Raw genomic sequence first — 25,899 nt, 5'->3', positions numbered from 1 at the left:
GAGGCTCTGCATTTTAATTTAATTTTAAATGAAGCTTCTTAAACATTTTAAAAACCTTATTTACTTTACATACATCAATAGTTTAGAATCCTGTGGCACCTTATAGACTAACAGATGTTTTGGAGCATGAGCTTTCGTGGGTGAATACCCATTTCGTCGGATGCAAGGTGCCACAGGATTCTTTGCTGCTTTTACAGATCCAGACTAACACGGCTACCCCTCTGATACTAAGTTTAGTTCTATATTATAGACTTATAGAAAGAGACCTTCTAAAAACGTTAAAATGTATTACTGGCACGCAAAACCTTAAATCAGAGTGAATAAATGAAGACTCGGCACACCACTTCTGAAAGGCAGCAGGAGAGCACCGTTTACAAACCTGCAGCTGCCAGACACACACCGGCCTGCCCAGTCCTGTGCTGCCAGCATGCCCCTTCCCAGTGCCTCTGCCACTGCCCACCACCTTCCTCACAGTCCCACCATCACAGCTGCACAGCACCCCATATTCTTGAGGGGATTCTGCACCGGGAGTGCCATGGGGCCAGGGAGCCTGCCTTAGCCCCGCTGCACCACAGGGCTGGCAATCCCACAGTATTCTTGCCAGCAAGTTAAAGAAGTATGGGCTGGATGAATGGTGGATAGAAAGCTGGCTAGATCATGAGGCTCAACAGGTAGCGATCAACGGCTCCATGTCTAGTTGGCAGCCGGTATCAAGCAGAGTGCCCCAAGGGTCGGTCCTGGGGCCGGTTTTGTTCAATATCTTCATTAATGATCTGGAGCAGGAGTGGGCAAACTATAGCCCGGGGGCAGGATCCAGCCCCTCAGGGGTTTGGACTGGCCCGCAGGATTGCCCCCCATGGCGCTGTGGGCCTGGCACCGCTCTCAGAAGCGGTCCCTGGGCGGGCGCAGAGGACTCTGCATGCGTTGCAGCTGCCTCCAGGCACTGCCCCCCTGCAGCTCCCATTGGCCTGGAATGGGGAACTGCGACCAATGGGAGCTTCAGGGGAAGTACCTGCAGGCACAGCAAGGGCAGCATACACAGAGCCCTCCGCGCTCGGGGGCTGCAGCGCTCCCTGGAGAGGCACAGAGCCGGAGACAGGGCGGGCAGGCAGGCAGCAGGCCCTGGCGCACCCCGGAGCCACTTTAGGTAAGCGGCGCCAGGCTGGAGCTTGAACCCCTCCTGCATCCCACCCGCCAACTCCCTGCCCTAAGCCCCCTGCCTGCACCTCGCACCCCTCCTGCACTCCAACTCCCTGTCTTGAGCCCCCTCATATACCTGCACTTCTCCTGTACCTCAACCCCACCCTGAGCCCCCTCCTGCAGTCTGCACCCCTCCTGCACCCCAACCCTCTTGCCCTGAGTTGCACACCACACCCCCTCCTGCACCCCAACCCCCTGTCCCGGCCCTGCATACAATTTCCCCACTCATATGTGGCCCTTGGCCCAAAAAGTTTGCCCACCCCGATCTGGAGGATGGCATGGACTGCACCCTCAGCAAGCTTGCAGGTGACACTAAACTGGGAGGAGTGGTAGATATGCTGGAGGGTAGGGACAGGATACAGAGGGACCTAGACAAATTAGAGGATTGGACCAAAAGAAATCTGATACGGTTCAACAAGGACAAGTGCAGAGTCCTGCACTTAGGACGGAAGAATCCCATGCACTGCTACAGACTAGGGACCGAGTGGCTAAGCAGCAGTTCTGCAGAAAAGGACCTAGGGGTCACAGTGGATGAGAAGCTGGATTTGAGTCAACAGTGTGCCCTTGTTGCAAGAAGGCTAACGGCATTTTGGGCTGTATAAGTATGAGCATTACCAGCAGATCGAGGGACGTGATCATTCCCCTCTATTTGGCATTGGTGAGGCCTCATCTGGAGCACTGTGTCCAGTTTTGGGCCCCACACTACAAGAAGGATGTGGAAAAATTGGAAAGAGTCCAGCGGAGGGCAATAAAAATGATTAGGGGGCTGGAGCACATGACTTATGAGGAGAGGCTGAGGGAACTGGGATTGTTTAGTCTGCAGAAGAGAAGAATGAGGGGGGATTTGATAGCTGCTTTCAACTACCTGGGGAGTAGGGATGGAACCAGACTGTTCTCAATGGCAGCAGATGACAGAACAAGAAGCCATGGTCTCAAGTTGCAAGGGGGGAGGTTTAGCTTGGCTATTAGGAAAAACTTTTTCACTAGGAGGGTGGTAAAGCGCTAGAATGGGTTACCTACGGAGGTGGTGGAATCTCCTTCCTTAGAGGTTTTTAAGGTCAGGCGTGACAAAGCCCTGGCTGCGATGATTTAGTTTGGGATTGGTCCTGTTTTGAGCAGGGTGTTGGACTAGTTGGACTGGGTCCCTTCCAACCCTGAGATTCTATGATTCTATCCCATGGGCCGGATTGAAAGCCCTGACAAGCCGGATCTGGCCCGCAGGCATAGTTTGCCCTAGACAATTAAAAGGATTCTCTCTGTCACTAGAGCAAAGTTCTGTTTCCATCACATTCCCAAGCAACTCAACCTGGGTCTTCTACACAGTTTACTTCTGAGGGCATTCTATGCCAAAAAAATGAAAATTCAGCACAAAAAAAAAAGTAAAAATTCTGCAAGTTTTATTTGTCAATAAATGCAGAGGCTCCAGCATGGCAGTGGGAAGCACAGGCCACTGGCTGGATGAAGATCGGAGATCACCCTGTAGCCCTCCCACCCCCCACGCCCAGGACATGGACTCATCGGTGAGGCTGCACCCGACCCTGATACAGCAAAAGGCCTAGGCCTGCCCCAGAAACATCCTGGGCCCCTGCTCCTCTGTGCCAGATATGGGACAGGCAGGCTCAACCAGGCAGGATCCAAGTGTGGAGGGGCTCAGTCTGGGGGGATCCAGGTGAGAGAATTCTGTGTGCGACAATCTGGGTGCAGGCAGCTCAGTGGGGGTTTAGGTGTGGGTGGGATCTAGATGCCCAGAGATTCATTGGGGGGGGGAGGTGTTCCAGGTGAAGGCGGGTGCAGTTAGTTGAGGGTCAGTGGCATGGAGGTCCAGATGTGGGGGCTCAGGGTAGGGCACCTGGGTGGGGGTTTGAGAGCTCAGTGGGGGTGCAGGGATGGGGGTTCAGAGGCAGGGGGTATGATGCAGGGCAGCTCCAAATGCAGGGGTTGAGGTTCAATGGGGTGGGGTTCTGGATGTACTAGGTGAGGCTTGGCAGAGGTGTCTGAGTATGGGAGGTCCGGATGCACGGGGGTTGAGTGGATGAGGGAGCAGCTCCCCGTACAGTGACCCTTCCACCCACAGCTGAGGAGTGACAGCAGCAGTAACTAGGGGAGGATGCTGAGCTTCCTGCATCTGGGGGAGGCTTCTGGGGGTGGGTCTGACACAGCCCCAGCCACTCCTTGCAGGGGAAGTGGAAGTCCCATCCTCTCCTGCCTCCAGCCCAGCCAGAACTAGCAGCTGATCCCAGCTCAGGGTAGGAGCCACTGGCTGGGGTATCCCCAGTCCTGCAGTGATTTGCCTCTCTGCCGGCTGCCTGAAATGATGTACCTGCGCTGCTACACCCACATCTTGAATACCATGTGCAGGTGTGGTTGCCCCATCTCAAAAAAGATGTATTGGAATTGGAAAAGGTTCAGAAAAGTGCAACAAAAATTATTAAGGGTATGGAACGGCTTCCATATGAGGAGAGATTAATAAGACTGGGACTTTTCAGCTTGGGGGGAAAAAAAGACAGCTAAGGGGAGATATGATTGAGGTCTAAAAAAATCATGACTGGTATAGAGAAAGTAAATAAGGAAGTGTTGTTTACTACTTCTCATAACACAAGAACTAGGGGTCACCAAATTAAATTAATAGGCAGCAGGTTTAAAACAAATAAAAGGAAGTATTTCTTCACACAAGGCAGTCAACCTTTGGAATTCCTTGCCAGAGGATATTGTGACGGCCAAGACCACAACAGGGTTCAAAAAAGAACTAGATAAATTCATGAAGGATAGGTCCGTCAATAGCTATTAGCCAGGATGGAAGGGAATGGTGGCCCTAGTGTCTGTTTGCCAGAAGCTGGGAATGAGCAACAGGGGATATATCAGTTGATGATTACCTGTTCTGTTCATTCCCTCTGGGGCACCTGGCATGGGTCACTGTTGGAAGACAGGATACTAGGCTAGATGGACTTTTGGTCTGACCCAGTAGGGCCATTCTTATGTTCTTATGCTAGGGAGTAGTGCATGACTGCTCTTGCAGCTTCGGGAAGCAAAGAAATCTGTGGGGGACATGAATTCTGCGCACGCAGGAGTAATAGATACACAGAGCAAAATGAGAAACATTCATACAAACAAAATTGGTGGCAGTTAGGGGGTGAGGAGGGAGGACTTGAAAGGAACATGTAATATTAGGAAATGATGATTCCTGAAGACTAAATATGGACAACGAGGTTCAAGTTTAACAAAAAAATGACCGTCCCTTCAGAATTTAGTGGACCAAATTCAGCCCTAGTACAAAGGGGTGTAATGCTGATTTAGGGCTGAGCAAGGCTAAGAGTATCTCCAATTCAACTGTAGGCCAATCAAAGGGAGGTAGTAAAATAACTGGAACTATTCCCAGATGAACCAAGCAGGCAGCATTTCAACAGGAGACATACCCTGAGACATTTCTTTAGCAGGCAGCTGCAAAAGGCAGGCGTTTCTGATGATTAAATACAATTTATCCACTTCCTCTACAATGTAAACCTCATTTGATGCTCTTTAGGACAATTTTATTAAAAGAGTGTAAGTGTCATTTAAAAGTGTTGTGGTCTCTACACTAATGGAAGTGAATGAAGTAGACTAGGTTTGTTCCCCCCACCCCCCTTAGTGGTAAAAAGCTAAGTTCATAAAGTGCTGCATTCCAAACAAACAAGGGAAAATGAACTTTCCTGTGTCATTCCACTCTTCTCCTGGAATTTCAATACATACTAAACCATTTGCCCTATGTCCAGCACTTTAATTTCATTTCTGTCTGGGATGGGAGGCCCCATCAAATGTGTGTGTGTGGGGGGGGGGGGGGGGAAGAAGAGAGAACATCTAATGAAATTTTGGAATCTATTTCAGAGTCTTTCAATTATTAATCTAATTACTATAAACTATCAGCAGCTTTGGCTATCAAAGAATTCCTACATTCTTTTGGTTACCATTCATTACTCAACAGGCAGTTCAAAGAAACTAGATGCTTTAGTTAAGGTAGATTGAAACTGATAGTCATGTCAATTTCACTCTGCTCCTCTCATATAGATGTTCCTACAAAAATGCAAAATGCAGGGAGAATGGAAGGAATAGAATTTAAAGCTCTGATGGGGGAGACAAGGTCACAAGTGCTTCTGGTCCTCTCAAGTCAAAGTTCAAGGTCTGCCAGCTGGAATCAGCTGGGCATATCTTAACTAATCAATTCCATGCTACCGCAAGGGCCTTAGGCATTAGTGGCACCTTAGTCTATTCTGCTCTCTCCCTCTAGCACACAATTTAGTCTCCCAAGGACTGAAATGCTTTGGTCTAAATAAAGTTTTTGGACTTAATATAAAAGGTATGCGGGTGGGTGTAATTTAATGGACTAGTGATATACTGGAGATCAGACTATATGTGATGGCCCCTTCCACTCAAATATGAAAAAACAACCCACTCTTAAATATATCTGCCTGCCCGAGGAATCAGGCTAAAGATTGATTTCTACACCAGGAGAGAAAGGACCAACCAAAACATCACTTTCTGGATTGAGCATGAGAGATGGCAGCTGATGAAACGGTCTAAAATCAGTTTATCAAAAAGCACTGAAGCAAGTAACAAGTCTCAGCAAAAGCAACATTTCCATCAAAATTCATGCAAGGCCAGACCAGGTGAAAAGAAAGCAGACACTCCCCCAACTTTTTATTAATTTACACTTTAAAAGAACCTTTAATCCAAAAGCATTTTACAGACCACAGACAGAAACCTTCATATAGTACTGAAATGCAACTCTTCTGCACAGAAATTGAGGATTGGAAGTGAACAAGAACACTGTTTTCAATTAAATTGCAGGTAGATTTAGAGGCAAAAGTCAAGTTACCCAAACTGAATTTGACCAAGATACCCAAACTCCTTGCACTGAGTACCAGGGGATCTTTAATGGTCAGGAGTGTTAAGAAAAGCTGCAGTGACACATAGGAATATCTTCTATCATTGCTTTTAATTGCAAGAATAATTTGGAAAGCATTATTTTTTTTTATATTTAAGAGAATATTAACAAAACCAGTGATGTAGGTTACGACAAGAAACACAGGTAACCATTTTGAATGGTTACACGGTAATTTTTGTTAATCTGATCAACTATCATCAAAACCTCAGATCCCTACTAGACATACCAGTATGATTCAACAAAAGAGATACTAAAAGTGAGATTTCTAAAAATTGCTTTGGAAATGCATACAATTTTACACACACAGAGCTACTGTTCATTTAAGTTATCCATAAGAAATGATACATGGCTTAGCAGTGGCCCATGTAGTCCAGTATTCATTTCTCTCTCTCACTGAACAATCTGGTACTGATGTGAGAGAGAAAGGTACAAGAAGCCATAGTGAAGTTGTGGAAAACTTTACCTATAGAGAAGTTCCTGCCTAACTTCGGTCAGTTAGTTGTCTGCTTATGTCCTGAACGCAACATGAGGGTTTGTATACTATGTGAGTGTGTGTTTTATATACATATAAAAAATGTATCTTAGTTGTAGATGAGAACATCCACAAACCTATAACTGTTTTTTAATCCAAAATTCAAAGGTTAATTATGCATTGTATAAAAGCATTTCTTTGTACATCTTAAACATCTTGCCTTTCAATATCATTGATATCCCCTTGTTTTGTAAGTGTAAATAATAGTACCCAATTTACTTGTCTTTTTCATTTATTTTATGTATTTATCATGCCCTCTTATTCCATTCCTCTCTAACCTAAGGTGTTTGCAAGTCTTTTCACTATCCTTAAGTGAAGTCTCTCCATATCTCTAGTCTCCAATTATTAAAACATTTCCATCTCTGCTAGAAAAGAAAGGAGAGGGTAAAGGTATGTGGAGGATGCTCTTCTTACACAAACCCTAGTGAGCTCACAAAAAAACAGGTTTAACAGTAATTTTCACTGGTGAAAACATAGCAGGCATTATTAGAGGACTTTAAGGACTGATCAGTCATGGAAGAGACTTTCAGTTTCAAGCAGTGACCCCAAACTGACAGCCAATAAAGGCTGGCAAGATGACAGATAGAAGAGGCAAGGAAGGGAGGAAGTTCAGTTATTGTACATAATTTTTCGGGCAAGACAATTCTGAAGGGGAAATCACTACCACTTTGCCATTAGCCTTATTTCTGGTCAGGCAATCTGTCTAGAGCCACCTTGTTTCCCCTCTACACCCAAAACTGTTCAAACCCACAGCCAGGGCTACCCCTAACATCCATAAACAAAGTTCCATTGAGGATAGCTGCTGTGAATCAGGAACTTGTGGATTTTGCAGGGAGGCATAGGAAGAGAAAAGAAAAGAATGAAAAAATAATAAAATAAGGTAAGAAGGGTAAAAGGATAATCAGTCTCAAACAGGGATAACAGAATCCCTGCTACCAGTAAAAACACTGTTAGTGGATATGAGCAATTGCAACTGCCCTGGGTAGCAATTTGGACTCTTGTCTGTGGCAAACAACAACTAAATAGGGCAACATGGGTGAGTAAAGTATCATTCACCTTCCCGCAGCAGATTCTACAGCACAAGTTAACTCTTCTCAGGGTTGTGCTATCAACAATGCTGGCTTAGAGACGTCTTGACACCATAAGAAAATACTTTAAAAAGCAGTTTTAAGCACACAGGGTAAGTTTACTGCAACCAAATGTGCAACAGAAAAAAAAATTATGTGGGGTGAGGTAGGGGGCACGGCATTCAGTCTTGTTCTGCCAAGGAAGGCACATCTACTTACTACGATCATGCAACATACAATACCAGTGACTAAAAGATATACTGGTTAGTGAAGACTTCTACATTCTATCTTCATAGTGGTTCTGAGACTCAAACCAATAAAGCTAGACACCAGTGTTTTATAACATCTGAAGGATTAGAAGTCCTGCTTTAGAGGATATAAAGAATACCAACCTCTAAAAATCAGTTCAAAAGGTATCGATTGTTTAAAAAAAAATATCAGAACCATAGGCACCAACAACATGGGTCCAGGGCTGGAGCACCATGGAAAACACCTGCAGCCAAGCTTTCCCCCTCACCCCCAGTACCTCTTGCCTGCCGGTAGCCATGCTGATCAACTCATCCCCCTCCCTGCCACCACGATCAGCTGTTCTGCAGCATGCAGGAGGTGCTGGGAGGAAGGAAAAAGGTGCGTGGGGGGGGGGGGGTGTCATCGAGCACCTCCCAGGTACAGAGGAAGTCAGCGTCTATGATCAGAACTAAAGTATTAAAAAGCAAGATAATCAGAATGAATTGATTTCAAGCCATGGATATCACCTAATTTTACTAAAATCATTTTCCAATACTTGGTTATTGAATGTTAGATATTGCTCAAGAGTTCCAAACAAGATGCGCTGCAAAGCAAAAGTGAAAATTTGAGTTTTGTAGCACAGAAATGTGCTACATGCTATCCACTAAGTAATTTAAAACCAGCACAGAAAAGTTTTAAACTAGTCTTCTACAGACTACTGCCCGTCTGAAATCCTCTAGGTATTTCCTGGTTCACTGAAGATGTCACAAAATGCAACTCACAAATACAAGATATCTGACTGCAACCCAGGATATCTGCCACATCACAGAATGCTGCATCCTGTCATACCTTCAGTACCAGAAAAAAGTTTCATAAAGGGAACAGTTAAAATTCACTTCTTTGCTGAACAGGCCTTTCTCACTAAGTTCCGAGAGGCACAGCACTCATTAATCTTCACTCCGCTTCCATTTTTATTTTGCAGCTCACCTTTAATTGGAGAACCGGGTGCACAGCCTCTTGTCCTGATAAGGAAGCTGGTCCAGTAGAATAAAGCCATTCAAGTCAGCCTAAAAAAATTATGAGGCTAAAACACCTTACTAAATAAAGAGGAAGAACACACACTTATTCCTTGTGTTGTATCAGATCTTTATTTGGTAGTTTCTGTATTAAAAACTAACAGGAGTACTTGTGGCACCTTAGCCCTGGTCTACACACAGCCCCTGGTTCGAACTAGGGTACGCGAATTCAGCTACGTGAATAACGTAGCTGAATTCGAACTACCCTAGTTCGAATGACTTACCGTCCAGACGCCGCGGAAGCGAACTCCGCGGCTCCAAGGTCGACTCCGGCAACTCCTCCTGCCGCGGTGGAGTACCGGAGTCGACCGCGGCGCTTCCGGAGTTCGAACTATCGCGTCTAGATCAGACGCGATAGTTCGAACTCCGAGAAGTCGAACTCGCCGCGTCGACCCGGCGGGTAAGTATAGACGTGGCCTTAGAGACTAACAAATTTATTTGAGCATAAGCTTTCGTGGGCCCATAATCTTATGCTCAAATAAATTTGTTAGTCTCTAAGGTGCCACAGGTACTCCTGTTCTTTTTCCAGATACAGACTAACATGGCTGCTACTCTGAAACCTGTCTATATTAAAACTATTTCATAGCTGGTTATGTACCACTTCACCATAGGTTCCTCCACCAAGCAACTTTTATGCTAATTTGGTCCCGATTAAGCAGCAGACTTTGCCATTAATTAGCCTTATGCTACACAGGTTTCCTGGGAGGTGTCCTACTTAAGCAGACTTAGAATCATAGAATATCAGGGTTGGAAGGGACCTCAGGAGGTCATCTAGTCAAACCCCCTGCTCCAAACAGGACCAATCCCATTTCTAGTTAAGTAGCACCTGATCAAGAGGCAAAGACCATATCTGTAACTCCCTTGAAGTTCCCCGTACCAGAAATCTCTTACAGACTATTCAAGCCCATGCATGCATCATAAGCAGTTCCTGTTTCAATTAAAAAAAGAATAACGGTCCAATATGAAGATCTAATAATTCACAACCTGCCAGACTAGAAAGAAATTATTTGGCCTCATCAGTACATAAGAACGGTCGTACCAGGTCAGACGAAAGGTCCATTTAGCCCAGTATCTGTCTACTGACAGTGGGCAATGCCAGGTGCCCCAGAGGGAGTGAACCTAACAGGCAATGATCAAGTGATCTCTCTCCTGCCATCCATATCCATCCTCTGACAAACAGAGGCTAGGGACACCATTCGTTACCCATCCTGGCTAACAGCCATTAATGGACTTAACCACCATGAATTTATCCAGTTCTCTTTTAAACGCTGTTATAGTCCTAGCTTTCACAACCTCCTCAGGTAAGGAGTTCCACAAGTTGACTGTGCGCTGCGTGAAGAACTTCCTTGTATTTGTTTTAAACCTGCTGCCTATTAATTTGGTGACCCCTAGTTCTTGTATTATGGGAATAAGTAAATAACTTTTCCTTATCCACTTTCTCTACATCACTCATGATTTTATATACCTCTATCATATCCCCCCTTAGTCTCCTCTTTTCCAAGCTGAAGAGTCCTAGCCTCTTTAATCTTTCCTCATATGGGACCCTCTCCAAACCCCTAATCATTTTAGTTGCCCTTTTCTGAACCTTTTCTAGTGCCAGTATATTTTTTTTGAGGTGAGGAGACCACATCTGTACGCAATATTCGAGATGTGGGCATACCATTGATTTATATAAGGGCAATAATATATTCTCTGTCTTATTCTCTATCCCCTTTTTAATGATTCCTAACATCCTGTTTGCTTTTTTGACCGCCTCTGCACACTGCGTGTACATCTTCAGAGAACTGTCCACGATGACTCCAAGATCTTTTTCCTGACTTGTTGTAGCTAAATTAGCCCCCATCCTATTGTATGTATAGTTGGGTTATTTTTTCCAATGTGCATTACTTTACATTTATCCACATTAAATTTCATTTGCCATTTTGTTGCCCAATCACTTAGTTTTGTAAGATCTTTTTGAAGTTCTTCACAGTCTGCTTTCGTGTTAACTATCTTGAGCAGTTCAGTATCATCTGCAAACTTTGCCACCTCACTGTTGACCCCTTTCTCCAGATCATTTATGAATAAATTGAATAGGATTGGTCCTAGGACTGACCCTTGGGGAACACCACTAGTTACCCCTCTCCATTCTGAGAATTTACCATTAATTCCTACCCTTTGTTCCCTGTCTTTTAACCAGTTCTCAATCCATGAAAGGACCTTCCCTTTTATCCCATGACAGCTTAATTTATGTAACAGCCTTTGGTGAGGGACCTTGTCAAAGGCTTTCTGGAAATCTAAGTATACTACGTCCACTGGATCCACCTTGTCCACATGTTTGTTGACCCCTTCAAAGAACTCTAATAGATTAGTAAGACACGATTTCCCTTTACAGAAACCATGTTGACTATTGCTCAACAGTTTATGTTTTTCTATGTATCTGACAATTTTATTCTTAACTATTGTTTCGACTAATTTGCCCGGTACTGACGTTAGACGTACCGGTCTGTAATTGCTGGGATCATCTCTAGAGCCCTTTTTAAATATTGGCGTTACATTAGCTAACTTCCAGTCATTGGGTACCGAAGCTGATTTAAAGGACAGGTTACAAACCTTAATTAATAGTTCCGCAACTTCACATTTGAGTTCTTTCAGAACTCTTGGGTGAATGCCATCTGGTGCCGGTGACTTGTTAATGTTGAGTTTATCAATTAATTCCAAAACCTCCTCTAGTGACACTTCAATCTGAGAGAGTTCCTCAGATCTGTCACCTACAAAAGCTGGCTCAGGTTTGGGAATCTCCCTAACATCCTCAGCCGCGAAGACTGACGCAAAGAATCCATTTAGTTTCTCCGCAATGACTTTATCGTCTTTAAGCGCTCCTTTTGTATCTCGATCATCAAGGGGTCCCACTGGTTGTTTAGCAGGCTTCAAGCTTCTGATGTACTTAAAAAACATTTTATTACCTTTGGAGTTTTTGGCTAGCCGTTCTTCAAACTCCTCTTTGGCTTTTCTTATTATACTCTTGCACTTAAGTTGGCAGTGTTTATGCTCCTTTCTATTTGCTCACTAGGATTTGACTTCCACTTTTTAAAGGAAGTCTTTTTATCTCTCACTGCTTCTTTTACATGGTTGTTAAGCCACGGTGGCACTTTTTTAGTTCTTTTACTGCGTTTCTTAATTTGGGGTATACATTGAAGTTGGGCCTCTATTATGGTGTCTTTAAAAAGCGCCTATGCAGCCTGCAGGGATTTCACTTTACTCACTGTACCTTTTAACTTCTGTTTAACTAACCCCCTCATTTTTGCACAGTTCCCCCTTTTGAAATTAAATGCCACAGTGTTGGGCTGTTGAGTTTTTCCCACCACAGGGATGCTGAATGCGATTGTATTATGGTCACTATTTCCAAGCGGTCCTGTTATAGTTACCTCTTGGACCAGCTCATGTGCTCCACTCAGGACTAAATCTAGAGTTCCCTCTCCCCTTGTGGGTTCCCGTACCAGCTGCTCCATGAAGCAGTCATTTAAAGTATTGAGAAATTTTATCTCTGCATTTCGTCCTGAAGTGAAATGTTCCCAGTCAATATGGGGATAACTGAAATCCCCCACTATTACTGAGTTCTTCATTTTGATAGCCTCTCTAATTTCTCTTAGCATTTCATCATCACTATTACTGTCCTGGTCAGGTGGTCGATAATAGATCCCTAATGTTATATTTTTATTAGAGCATGAAATTTCTATCCATATTCTATGGAACATGTGGATTCACTTAAGATTTTTACTTCATTTGAATCTACATTTTCTTTCACATATAGTGCCACTCCCCCACCCTCACGACCTGTTCTGTCTTTCCAATATATTTTGTACCCCGGAATGATTGTCCCCCATTGATTGCTCTCAGTCCACCAGGTTTCTGTGATGCCTATTATATCAATATCTTCCTTTATCACAAGGCACTCTAGTTCACCCATCTTATTATTTAGACTTCTAGCATTTGTGTACAAGCACTTTAAAAACTTGTCCCTGTTTATTTGTCTGCCCTTTTCTGATGTCTCAATCCTTTTTATGTGACTGTTTATCATCTGATGCGGCCCTTACATTATCCTCTTCCATCCTCTGCTCCTGACTATAACCTGGAGATTCTCTATCATTAGACTCTCCCCTAAGAGAAGTCTGTGTCCGATCCACATGCTCCTCTGCCGCAGTTGGCTCCCCTCTCCCCATCTCCTACTTTAAAAACTGCTCTACAACCTTTTTAATGTTTAGTGCCAGCAGTCTGGTTCCACTTTGGTTTAGGTGGAGCCCATCTCTCCTGTACAGGCTCCCCCCATCCCAAAAGTTTCCCCAGTTCCTAATGAACGTAAACCCCTCCTCTCTACACAATCATCTCATCCATGCATTGAGACTCTGAAGCTCTGCCTGCCAACCTGGCCCTGCACGTGGAACTGGGAGCATTTCTGAGAATGCCACCATAGAGGTCCTGGATTTCAGTCTTCCCTAGCAGCCTAAATTTGGCTTCCAGGACATCGCTCCTACCCTTCCATATGTCACTGGTACCTCCCCAGCACTACACAAGTCTGTCTAGATATAAATTCTTCCAGTCCCAGTACATTTTCCTAAGTACTAATCTCTAACCAGTAGTTAGGGGGGAGAGAGAGAGAGAAAGAAAAGTTATACAACATCACAGGCTCTTTTTTGGAATAGATGGATGTGCTGTATACATTATGAAGAAAAAAAAATGGTTACCTGCCTTTCGTAACTGTTGTTCTTCAAGATGTGTTACCCATGTCCATTCCATTCCAGGTGTGCGCACGCCCACGTGCATGGCCATATGAGATTTTTGCCTTAGCAGTACCAGAGCGCGCCACAGCCAGCCCTCCAGAAGTGCTGCACTCATGCCGCCGTATATTAGGCACCACCAGCCCCTCGGTGTTTGGCTGCCCCTGGCTGGGCTGGCGAGCAGGAAGACAAAGGGCAATGATGACCAAAACTAGCATCCTTTCTCCTTATAGGTCCCTGATGAGGCTGTCAGGGTCTTAGCGGTGGCAGAGGTCTGAAGGACTTCCTGACTGATTGAAGAGTGTGCATACCCAACAAGCAAAGGGTAGCTCTAATGTCCTTCAACCCATAAAGCCTGGCGTCCGTTTGGTCCAAGAACAGACCAACTCCATCAAAGGGGAAGTCCTAGATCGAGGCCTGCATCTCTTGGGAGACGCCTGCAGTCTGGAGCCAGGAACTATGTTGCATGACCACTGTGGATGCGACAGCCATTGCCACCAAATATGCCGCGTCCCATGCTATTTACAGGGAGCATCTGCCCACTGCCATGCGCTCCTCCACCAGCATGCCAAACTCTTGGGCCAACCCCTGAGGAAGGGATTCCTGGAACTTTTTGAGACCATCCCAGAGATTAAAATTGTACCGGCAGCCCAGCAAGGCCTGATGATTCATCACCCGAAACGGTAGGCTGACAGTAGAATAAATTTTTCTCCCAAATAAGTCAAGTTTTTTAGCGTCCTTATTTTTGGGAATCAAGGAGGTGGGGACCTGCTTGTTCTTTTTGTTGGCTACAGATATAACCAGTGAGCCGGGGGCTGGTGCATATAAACGCCGGCACAAAGTATTTTTTCTCGGCCATTTTAAAAGGTGGATTGGATGGAGGAGGGGGTCGGCCACAAAGCCTTGGCTATTGTGAGGACCCCCTCATGCACAGGCAGGGCGACCCGGCCGTGCATAGACGCCAAGAGGACGTTGAAGAGGGTGTCCCCCTACTCCGCCACCTCTTGCACCTCGAGCACCCATTCTCGGCCACACCGGAGAAGGGCTTGATGTTACCAAAAATCATCCAGTGGGCTAGCTCTAGGTCCCACGCCCACCTCGACTGGGGTCGACGAGGAAGACTGGACCACGGGTGGGGGTTCTGGGGTCTTGATGGCCAGAGAAAGAGGCTTTGGGGTGGGCACAGGTTCTTCTGCGCCATCCTCAGGACAGACTTCCAGTACAGGGTACGGTGCCGGTGGGGCTGCTGCCCCATCATGACCACCAAGGAGTGCTATGAAGGAGGCATCATCACGACTGGTACAACCCATGCTCTCCAATATTGCCACTGCGCTTGCTGCCATTGTGGTGTTGCCAACGAGGGAGCGGGCTCTGGTGCTCAGCCAGGTCGATGAGACCGTGGCGAAGGGCTGACCTGGACCTCTATGCTGGAGGAGCCACCTTCCGGCGACCAGGGAGGAGCCATCAACGCCTGAGTTCGTTTGCTAGTCATGTCTACCAGTGACCATTGCCTGGGCATAACTGAACTGTAACTGCAGTGTGGTGAGTGGTACCGGTGCCAGGGGGACCGGTACTGGGACGGGGAATGTTCCCATCATGCTGGTGATCGGGACTGACGCCTAGAGGATGACAGTTGATTTGGCAAGCAGTGCCAGGAATAGTAAGGGGAGGGTCAGCCCCATGGTAATCTGGAAGCTCGCCTGGGCGACTGACGTCACGATTGGGATCTGCCCCACGATACCTGATGCAGCAGAGAAGATAGACTCCTTCTGTCTGGCGACTGATGTTGGCCCCCTCTTCCCTAAGAGTCTTAATGGCGAGCCTGCCCTCTTAGGGAGTCTTAGCCGGGTCCTGCAGCACCAGGGTCATTGTCAGAGCAGGTGGAGACCTGTGCTCTCTCTCTACCACGGGAGCCTGGGCTGATGAAGATGCAGGCAGGCATGCAGGTCTCAAACCACTCCCAAGAGTCGTGGCAAACCTTTCAGGGGGTTGGGCGCCCCACCCGGGGAGGCACAATCACATGGCTCCGGAGCAGTCTGGTGGGCAGGCCAGGTCCCTTGACAGATGACCCCTGGGTCTTCTTCCTCAGTGCCATGGAGCGCTTCCTGGACTACTACTTTGACACCAGCGATGGCGAATGGAGCCAGGAGGAGTCAGGTGCTGGTGGTGCACTTTTCACAGAGGCCAAGGCACTTGGTGCGACCTGCCCAGACGGCTCGGAAGCCGGGCGGAGGGTGGATTCCATGAGGAGAGCCTGAGGCAGATGTCCCATTCCTTCTGGGCACAAAGACAAAAGTTTTTGCAGATCTGGCACCGCTCCTGAACGTGTGACTCCCCCCAGGCACTTAGGGCAGCTGCTGTGGGGGTCACTCACAGGCATAGGCCTGCTGCAGTCTGAGCAGGGCTTGAACCCGGGAGACTAGGGCATGCCCCTCTTGGGGCAAAGTCCCACTGGGACACTAACTACTTACCAACTACACCTCTACCTTGACAGAACGCTGCCCTTGGGAGCCAAAAAATCTTACCGCATTATAGGTGAAACCATGTTATATTGAACTTGCTTTGATCCACCGGAGTGCGCAGCCCTGTCCACCCTGGAGCACTGCTTTACTGCGTTATATCCAAATTCGTGTTATATCGGGTCGCGTTATATCAAGATAGCAGTGTACTTAAGACCAACAAAGTGAACTATATACACAATGGCCTTAAGGCCCAAAGTTCAAAATGGTAGACAACCGCTAGCTCTTGCCAAGCAAGAGAGGTGCTCCGACTGACCATCATGGGCAGTAAGAAGGAACTGAGAGGGCATAGGGCCAGTGACGCCTGATATACCATAGCGTGAGTTCAGCACTCCAGAGGGTGCCACAGCTGGCCCTATGGGTACCACTAAGGCAAAAATCTCCAGCGGCCACACACGTGAGTGTGCACACACCTAGAATGGAATCGACATGAGCAAGCACTTGAAGAAAGATGAAAAATACTACAGAGGGAGCATCATTGTAAATCTGAGTGATACAGCACTGAAATGAAAATGTAACCAAACGTAACCAAAAAACCTGTCGGTGTACACTGAGATCGCTAACTCAAGGAAACTCTCTCGATGTAAGTTCATAGTGTAGACAAGGCACTTATAATCTCAACTAGCTTTATGAAGCTAAAAAAAAAACCTATCCATGCCATGTCTCTACTAGGCTTTTACATCTTAACTTAGGACCAGAAAGGCCCTCCCTGGATCACCGAGTCCAAGAGAGTTCTCTCAGCGTTATCTCCCCCACTCCCTACCCCCACAAAAAATGCCATAAACTCCAGTTTCCTCTCTTTCCATTCATCCTCTAATCTTCATAGAATCATAGAATCTCAGGGTTGGAAGGGACCTCAGGAGGTCATCTAGTCCAACCCCCTGCTCAAAGCAGGACCAAACCCAACTAAATCATCCCAGCCAGGGCTTTGTCAAGCCTGACCTTAAAAACCTCTAAGGAAGGAGATTCCACTACCTCCCTAGGTAACCCATTCCAGTGCTTCACCACCCTACTAGTGAAAAAGTTTTTCCTAATATCCAACCTAAACCTCCCCCTCTGCAACTTGAGACCATTACTCCTTGTTGTCATCTTCTACCACTGAGAACAGTCTAGATCCATCCTCTTTGGAACCCCCTTTCAGGTAGTTGAAAGCAGCTATCAAATCCCCCCTCATTCTTCTCTTCTGCAGACTAAATCTTCTGAATTCTAGAGAAGCAGCTCAGCAACAGATCACTAGAGCGCTGCATGGATACAAAATTTATATCCGCATCCGGTCCGCAAACATGCAGATATCCGTGAATATAAAGCGGATAAACACAGATTTGCAGGACTCTACAGATCACTCCTATTGGACGAGAAGATAACTCATCAGAACCTAATTGGTGTTATCCATTATTTCTAATTTGATGACCAGAGCCAGGTACCGCAGCATTAAGCCTTTTTGGCCCTCTCCATGCTAGGGAATGCCAGTGATTAAAATAATTTCTAAACATGGTTATAGCATTATGTACAATTCCGTTACATAGAATATTATGATTGGAAGAGACCTCAGGAGGTCATCTAGTCCAATCCCCTGCTCAAAGCAGGACCAACACCAACTAAATCATTCCAGCCAAGGCTTTGTCAAGCCAGGCCTTAAAAACCTCTAAGGATGGAGATTCCACCACCTCTCTAGAGAACCCATTCCAGTGCTTCACCACCCTCCTAGTGAAATAGTGTTTAATAATATCCAACCTAGACCTCCCCCACTGCAACTTGAGACCATAGCTTCTTGTTCTGTCACTGAGAACAGCCTAGCTCCATCCTCTCTGGAACCCCCCTTCAGGTAGTTGAAGGCTGCTATTAAATCCCACCTCATTCGTCTCTTCTGCAAACTAAATAATCCCAGTTCCTTCAGCCTCTCCTCGTAAGTCATGTGTGCCCCAGTCCCCTAATCATTTTTATTGCCCTCTGGTGGACTCCTTCCAATTTTTCCACATCCTTCTTGTAATGTGGAACCAAAACTGGATGCAATACGCCAGATGTGGCCTCGCCAGTGCCAAATAGAGGGGAATAATCACTTCCCTCGAATTGCTGGCAATGCTCCTACTTATACAGCCCAATATGCCATTGGCCTTCTTGGCAACGAGAGCACACTGCTGACTCATATCCAGCTTCTTGTCCACTGTGATCCCCACGTCCTTTTCTGCAGAACTGCTGCTTAGCCAGTCGGTCCCAGCCCGTAGGGGTGCATGGGATTCTTTCTTCCTAAGTGCAGGACTCTGCACTTGTCCTTGTTGAACCTCATCAGGTTTCTTTTGGCCCAATCCTCCAGTTTGTCTAGGTCATTCTGGACTCTACCTTCACTCCAGCACATATAGCTCTCCCCACAGCTTAGTGTCATCTGCGAACTTGCTAAGGGTGCAATTAATCCCATCATCCAGATCATTAATAAAGATGTTGAACAAAACTGTCCCCAGGACTGACCCTTGGGGCACTCTGCTTGATACCGGCTGCCAACTAGACATCGAGCCATTCATCACTACCCATTGAGCCTGACAATCTGGCCAGCTTTCTAGCCACCTTATAGTCCATTCATCCAATCCATACTACTTTAACTTGCTGGCAAGAATACTGTGGGAAACTGTATCAAAAGCTTTGCTAAAGTCAAGATATATCACATCCACCGCTTTCCCCATATCCACAGAACCAGTTCTCTCATCATAGAAGGCAGTTAGGTTGGTCAGGCATGACCTGCCCTTGGTGAATCCACATTGACTGTTCCTGATCACCTTCCTCTCCTCCAAGTGCTTCAAAATGGATTCCTGGATTTTACCAGGGACTCAATGGTAGTTCCCCGGGTTCTCTTTCTTCCCCTTTTTAAAGATGAGCACTACATTAGCCTTTTTCCAATCATCCGGGACCTGCCCCGATGGCCATTGAGTTTTCAAAGATAACAGCCAATGGCTCTGCAATCACATCCACCAACTCCTTTAGCACCCTCGGATGCAGTGCATCTAGGCCCATGGACTTGTGCTCATCCAGCTTTTCTAAATAGTGCTGAACCACTTTTTTCTCCACAGAGGGCTGGTCACCTCCTCCCCATACTGTGCTGCCCAGTGCAGTAATCTGGGAGCTGACCTTGTTCATGCAGACTGTGGCAAAAAAAAAAAAAAAAAAAAAAAAAAAAAAAAGCATTGAGTACATTAGCTTTTTTCACATCCTCAGTCACTAGGTTACCTCCCTCATTCAGTAAAGGGCCCCACACTTTCCCTGACCACCTTCTTGTTGCTAACATACCTGTAGAAACCCTTCTTGTTACCCTTCACATCTCTTGCTAGCTGCAAACCCAATTGTGCCTGGCCATCCTGATTAAACCCTTGCATGCTCTAGGAATATCTTTATACTCCTCCCTAGTAATCAGTTCAAATTTCCACTTCTTGTAAGCTTCCTTTTTGAGTTTAAGATTTCAAACTAAGCTAAGTCAAGTCAAGCTGGTCGCCTGCCATATTTACTATTCTTTCTGCACTTCGGGATGGTTTGTTCCTGCGCCCTCAATAAGGCTTCTTTAAAATACAGCCAGCTCTCCTGGACTTCTTCCCCCCCTCATATTAGCCTCCCAGAGGATCCTGCCCATCAGTTCCCTAAGGGAGTCTAAGTCTGCTTTTCTGAAGTTCAGGGTCTGTATTTTGCTGCTCTCCTTTCTTCCTTTGGTCAGGATCCTGAACTCAACCATCTAATGGTCACTGCTGACTAGGTTGCCACCCACTTTTACTTCCCCTACCACTTCTTCCCTGTTTGTAAGCAGCAGGTCAAGAGGAGCACGGCCCCTAGTCAGTTCCTCCAGCACTTGCACCAGGAAATTATAGGTAATATTATAACCATGCTGAGGAACTGTTCTAGAACTCTAAAGGATTAGCATAGAGCAGAAGTTTCTGCTTCCATGGCTGTTTAAAAACAAACAGCACTGTTATTTTTTATCCTCTGCATTGGAGCACAAAACCACGATACCTACGACCTATATGAGGAAACTGTTTTCAAACAGTTTTAGCTATGGTTCACGGCCTAGAATCCTAATCTCTGCTATGGCAGAAGACTTTTGGAGGGCACAATATCCTGAGTTCAAAAGTCAGTGTATCAACTTGAAATTTATTGTATGTTTGGGTCAGAAGCTTAAAGCTAGTATAACAGAAAATTTGTTATGGAAACACTTGGAGAAGTTATGGGCAAAAGATGGATACTGGAATTCAGATATCACTCAAAATTTGATATACCGCTAACCTGACACTTGAAGGGAGATTTATATCACTAATACTATGTATCAGGGAGAGAGGTTTACAAGTGAGAAATATGACTGTTTAAAAATGTTATTCAGTTAGCATGAATTTAGAGGTTTTTTTAATACTAACGAAGTGTGTGTGTTCTGGACATAATCCACTAACAGCTCATATATTTTTTTTTTTTAATGTAAAGAAACTCTTTTACTTGTATTCTCTCAAAAGGTTATAAGAGGACATCTTAGGTCACTTGTAAACAGACAATAAAAGACATCAGCAACAGACATCATAGTTTTAATCAAAAAGGAAAATGTGAAAAAATTATACCCTAAAGACTGAAGCAGCTCCCATATTTGTCTAAATTATGAAAAAAAATCCTAACTGTGCATTTTCCTGAGTTGCACTCAGTGGTTATATACTTAGGAATAACTGTTAAGAATAATTATATACTCTGGCTTTTACAATTTCTCATATTTACAGTGTACTCTTACTGGGTTCTCTCCATGGAAAGACAGAACGTGGGGTGGGGAAAGAGTTTTATGTCCTATGCATCCTTGATTTACTGAGACCTTCCACTTTATTCACCAATACCCTTGGATCATATCTTGTAACAGCCATCCTTCTGGTGGAAGAGAAATGCATGGATCTCCCTTTACAGTTCATTAGTGAGTGAAGATAAGTTAAACAGATCAAAATAGGTGCTGTAATGGCAATACCCAACCCCAACTCATCACGGCTCCCTGCATGCACAACATTCATGACAACTTCAGGAGCAAGAGATTGTTAAACCCTAGATCAGTGGTCTCCAAACTTTTTTGATCGCGCACCCCATCAGTAAAAAAATTTTGAGCAGGCACCCCCTGCTGCGCCACAGGGCCGGCTCTACCATTTTTACTGCCTCAAGCAAAAAAAAAAAAAAAAAGCAGCGCTCAGACTCCCATCCATACTGCAGAAGCAAAACAAAACAAACCCAAACTGCCTTACCAATTTCACAGTTACAGAATTTTAAAAATCGAAAATTTCATGATTTCAGTTATTTAAATCTGAAATTTCATGTGTTGTAATTGTAAGGCTCCTGACTCAAAAAGGAGTTCGGGGGGGCGGGGGGGAAATCACAAGGTTATCGTGGGGGGGGGGGGGAGAAACTGCAGTACTGCTACCCTTCGTTCTTCGCTGCTGCTGGTGGTGGCACTCCTTTAAGGCTGGGTAGCTGAGGGAGTAAGGATGGCATGGTACAGTAACTCCTCACTTAAAGTCGTCCTGGTTAACGTTGTTACATTGCTGATTGATTAGGGAACATGCTCGTTGCACAATGCTCCCTTATAACGTTGTTTGGCAGCCGCCTGCTTTGTCCATTGCTTGCAGAAAGAGCAACCTGTTGCAGCTGGCTGGTGGGGGCTTGGAACCAGAGCAGACCGGCAGCCCCCCCCATCAGCTCCCTTCTCCCCTAAGTTCCCTGTGCAGCAGCTGCCCAGCAGGCTACCAATTGCCAGCAGTTCAGCTGTCTCCTGCCCTCCTGCCCTGGAACTGTTCCCCAGAGCCTCCTGCTTGCTGTGCAGGGGAGGGGCGAGAGGGGGAAACTAATGTCAGGGTGTCCCCCTCCCCGCTACTCCTGCCCCTCCCCCCACTTACCCCTTCTCCATATAGAGCAGGGAGGAGACAGCTGCAGTCTCAACTTCCTGATCTTTTAAAGGTAATGTACTTAGAATGTGGTGTCAGTGTACTTAAAGGGGCAATGCGCATCTCTCTCTCTCTCCCATACACAGGGTGTGTCTCTCTCTGTCTGCCATGCTGTCTCCCCTCCCTCCATTCGTGCTGTCTTGTAGAGTATGAGGCTACATTAACAACGTGTTAACCCCTGAGGGCTCAGCCAAATGCTAGTTCATCATTTAGCAGTAAGGCATTCCCTGGGAAATATGCCACTCTATTCCACCCTCTAACTTCACCACCTCAACCAAGCTTCACAATCGTCATTGCTGTGTACATTATTAAATTGTCTGTTTAAAACTTAGAGTGTGTGTGTATTTAAATAAATAAATAGCCACCCTTACTTCTGCACTGCTGCCTGTGGAGCTGAGCCGGCAGTCGGCAGTCAGCAGTCGCCATTCCCCAGCCACCCAGCTCTAAAGGCAGCAGCACAGAAGTAAAGGTGGCAGGGTATCGTACTTCTCTACTGCTGGTGGTGGTGGGGCACTGCCTTCAGAGCTGGGCATCTGGCCAACAGCCGCCATTCTCTAGCTGCCCAGCTCTGAAGGCAGTGCAGAAGTAAGGGTGGCAATACTGTGACCCCCCCCCCCCACTCTCTTTTGTGTCAGGACCCGCAATTTGAGAAACACTGGTCTCCTTCATGAAATCTACATAGTATATGGTAAAAGCACGCAAGACCAGATTTCACAGTCCATGACGTGTTTTTCATGGCCGTGAATTTGGTAGGGTCCTATTTATAAAACATCAATATTTAAGTATCTTTTTCCATACAGTAAAGATATGCTTGCCAAAGGATTTTTTTTTTGTTAGAAGAGAGGGAAAACAATGATGAAAACGTGTATTTTTAGTAAAAATAAACACTACATGCCTTCTTAAACACACAAATTGGGTGTGTTCAAGAAGCCTGCTATGAGCGACAACTCACATGCTTGTTAACCTAGAACGAAGTTTAGCAGCTATGTCAGATGCCTGACTACACAAACTTGCATGTGAAATGCTGATATAGGTGAGCTGAGAGTCACAGAGCAGAAATAAATGTGATGCTTGTGGTTGGGTGTTATCTAAACATCTCCTCCCTGATGATAAGCAGGTCTCCATGACTTCTAGATTTGTTGCCAAATTTGTTCTGAGCAGGGTCAACTGTGACAGAGTTTGTGTTCCCAAGCTGCAGATGTGGAGAAGGCCACAGTCAATAGATTCCCAACTGATGTAAACTGTCATTGCTCTGTTGATTTAAATGGAGCTATGCCAATTTGCACCAGCTAAGAATGTGTTCACTGTTCTGTTCTCTTTTCTACAAGAACATACACAAGGTTTCAACCAGGAACACAGTCCAGAGGGGTGGACAGGCTAATAAATCCAGACTGCTTCCACTTTGGAACAGTCCAATTTTTTCTGGCTATAGAATTTACAGCCTCCACTACTTTTTAGGTGGGAGAGAAGATAAAGGTTTAGATTTTGAAACCTCACCAAAGAAAAGTTTTTTTCCCCAACGAGATGGAGAACGCACAAGGAATGGTGCCTTCTATTCTAGGATTTGAACCATAGCTCCTAACAGTCTCTAAACACATTCCGACATGGATGAAGGCTTTTCTTTTGGAAACATAATGCACTAGATGTCACGCCACCGTGAAGAGTTGGGCCACTGCTCAAGAAACCATCCCAACAGTGGCAATTAAGACAGCTACCATCGGATTTAAAATCTCTTTGTACTGGCAAAGATAGTGGTGAAAATGGTGTTAAGGCAGCTGGTGTTAAGAAACTTCATAAGTCCTCATCAATTCTATTTAGGACTTATGACAGAGAGGCTATTGATATTTTTGGTGGTTGTGCTACCCCAAGCGATCACACTTTCACAGGGCTCATGCTGATTTTGTTAGATCTATCAGCAACATAGGATAGCATCAACCTTAGGGAAACAAGGTGGATGAAATAATATTATTGGACCAATGTCTACTATTGAGAGAGACAAACTTTCAAATTTACACAGAACTCTTCTTTCGGTCTGGGAAAGGTACTCAGAGAGTGCCAGCTAAATAGAAAGTGGAATAGCATTCAGTTTAAGGAATTGATACATTTTTCAAGAGGCTGCTCAAGGTGAAGTAGGCAGTTAACACCTCTGTAATTGCAGGACAAAGAAGGGTTGGTAGGTTACAGTTTGTTGTAGTGAGCCATAATCCGATGTCTTTACTGAGTCCATGATTTTTAGTGTCTAGCATCAACAACACTGCAATCAAGCAGGTAGTATCATGTATCACTTCCTCTCAAAAGCCTCTCAAATACTGGATACCATAAGGTTCAGTCTTTTATCCCTCCCAATACGTAAATGCTACAGATGAGATAGCGAGGGGTTACAAACCGCACTGTCAGTGGCATTCAGGTGAAACTTCATTCTACATCTCGTTTCACTCAACTCTGCTGCTTTTGTGCTTGTGAGGCTTGTCTCTGGGTGTGACTGAACCAGGACAAGACCAGAAACAATGCTGCTCGGTCAGGGAGTTTATCCAGAGAAGCGGAATGGGGCTCTTTCATTTTTAAGAGTGCAGGGCTGCCCTTCTCAGCCCAGCCCAGCCTTGGAGGCACAGCAGATTCCTCAGCACAGCTGGATATGCAGGTAGCAGCGGCTCTCCATGCCGAGCCAGGCCAAAAGGCCACATCTTCTCGCCGCTGCTACATCTCTACCTGTCACCGCAGGCTTGGTGCGGCGGTCTCTGATGGCCCCGCGGAGCTCAGGCAGGAACAGGGCGCTGCAGTCACTAGCCACAGCCTCCTGCGATGCCCTGCGCCCCTGGGCTGCGGAGGCCCGGTGGCCCCGGTGACAGCTGAACGCTGCTGCCCGCGCCAGGACGCCCCGCGCCGTGTGAGGCCGGAGCCTGCTCAGCTCCGGGTCCCTTCCCGCCTGTCCTCGCTCCCGCCTGGCCCGGCCCGGCCGCCCGGCCGCTCCGGACACTAGGCCCGCGGCGCGAGGAGCCAGGGGCCGCGGCCTGCCCCTCCCCCCACGCAGTCGGTACGTGGCCGCCCGGCCCTTCCACCAACAGCGGCCACCTCAGCTCCCCGGCGCCGCCCGGGGGACCCTGCCCCTCCGCTACTCACCGGCAGGCTCGGCGGACACAAAGCGACCCCTCTAATGGCGACGATGGAGAAACCGGGGAAGACAGGGGAGGGGGGCGGGCACAGTCGCAGCGCAGCCAATCGAAGCCCCCGAGCGCCTCGCGAAAGCCAGCACGGCCCTTCAGTCAGGAAAGCCCTGAGCTGACGGCCAATCAGCGCCGCCGCACAAAGCGCAGGCGCACAACTAGGCGGGAATCAGCGCCGCACAGGGCAGCCCAAACAAAACAAATCGGGAGCGCGCGGAGCGGGGCGGGGTCTCCCGTGGCGGCCGGGAGCGGCCCCTGCCTCGGTTACCTCAGGGCTGCCCGCGGGGCCTGACACAGCGCTCGCCAGCTGCCCAGTCCTGCGCAGCCCTCGCCCGCGCGCTCCCGAGAGGAGACGCGCCCCCTGCAGCACGCGCGCCCGGCCGCTGTTTTGAAAGAGGCAGTGACTGAGGCAGCCCTTAGCGCCTGCTCAGGCGGGGGCAGCCCAGCCCCGGGGACGCTGGGCCACCGCGCGGGCAGAGGCAGCAGGCCAGGCTCAGCCAGC

The 25,899-nt window shown here is 46.7% G+C and overlaps 1 protein-coding gene across 9 annotated transcripts in view; it reads right to left on the bottom strand.

Annotated features, from left to right (window-relative positions):
* Positions 1 to 25,453, bottom strand: part of HP1BP3 (heterochromatin protein 1 binding protein 3) — an 87,528-nt gene extending 62,075 nt beyond the window's left edge. For 3 of the 9 annotated variants that reach the window (XM_044995913.1, XM_044995914.1, XM_044995915.1), the window contains exon 1: positions 25,354 to 25,429. The gene's annotated coding sequence lies outside the window, so the exon portion shown is untranslated. Of the gene's footprint in view, positions 1 to 25,353 lie in introns of all 9 variants that reach the window. The other 6 variants (XM_044995916.1, XM_044995917.1, XM_044995920.1 and 3 more) reach the window with 5 other exon arrangements.
* Between the last annotated feature and the right edge of the window lie 446 nt (positions 25,454 to 25,899).

This window comes from Mauremys mutica, chromosome 21, assembly GCF_020497125.1.
Source record: "Mauremys mutica isolate MM-2020 ecotype Southern chromosome 21, ASM2049712v1, whole genome shotgun sequence".
Classification (NCBI taxonomy): Eukaryota; Metazoa; Chordata; order Testudines; family Geoemydidae; genus Mauremys; species Mauremys mutica.
The sequence above is the reverse complement of the archived record's forward strand: the minus strand, read 5'-3'. Positions and strand labels throughout refer to the sequence as shown.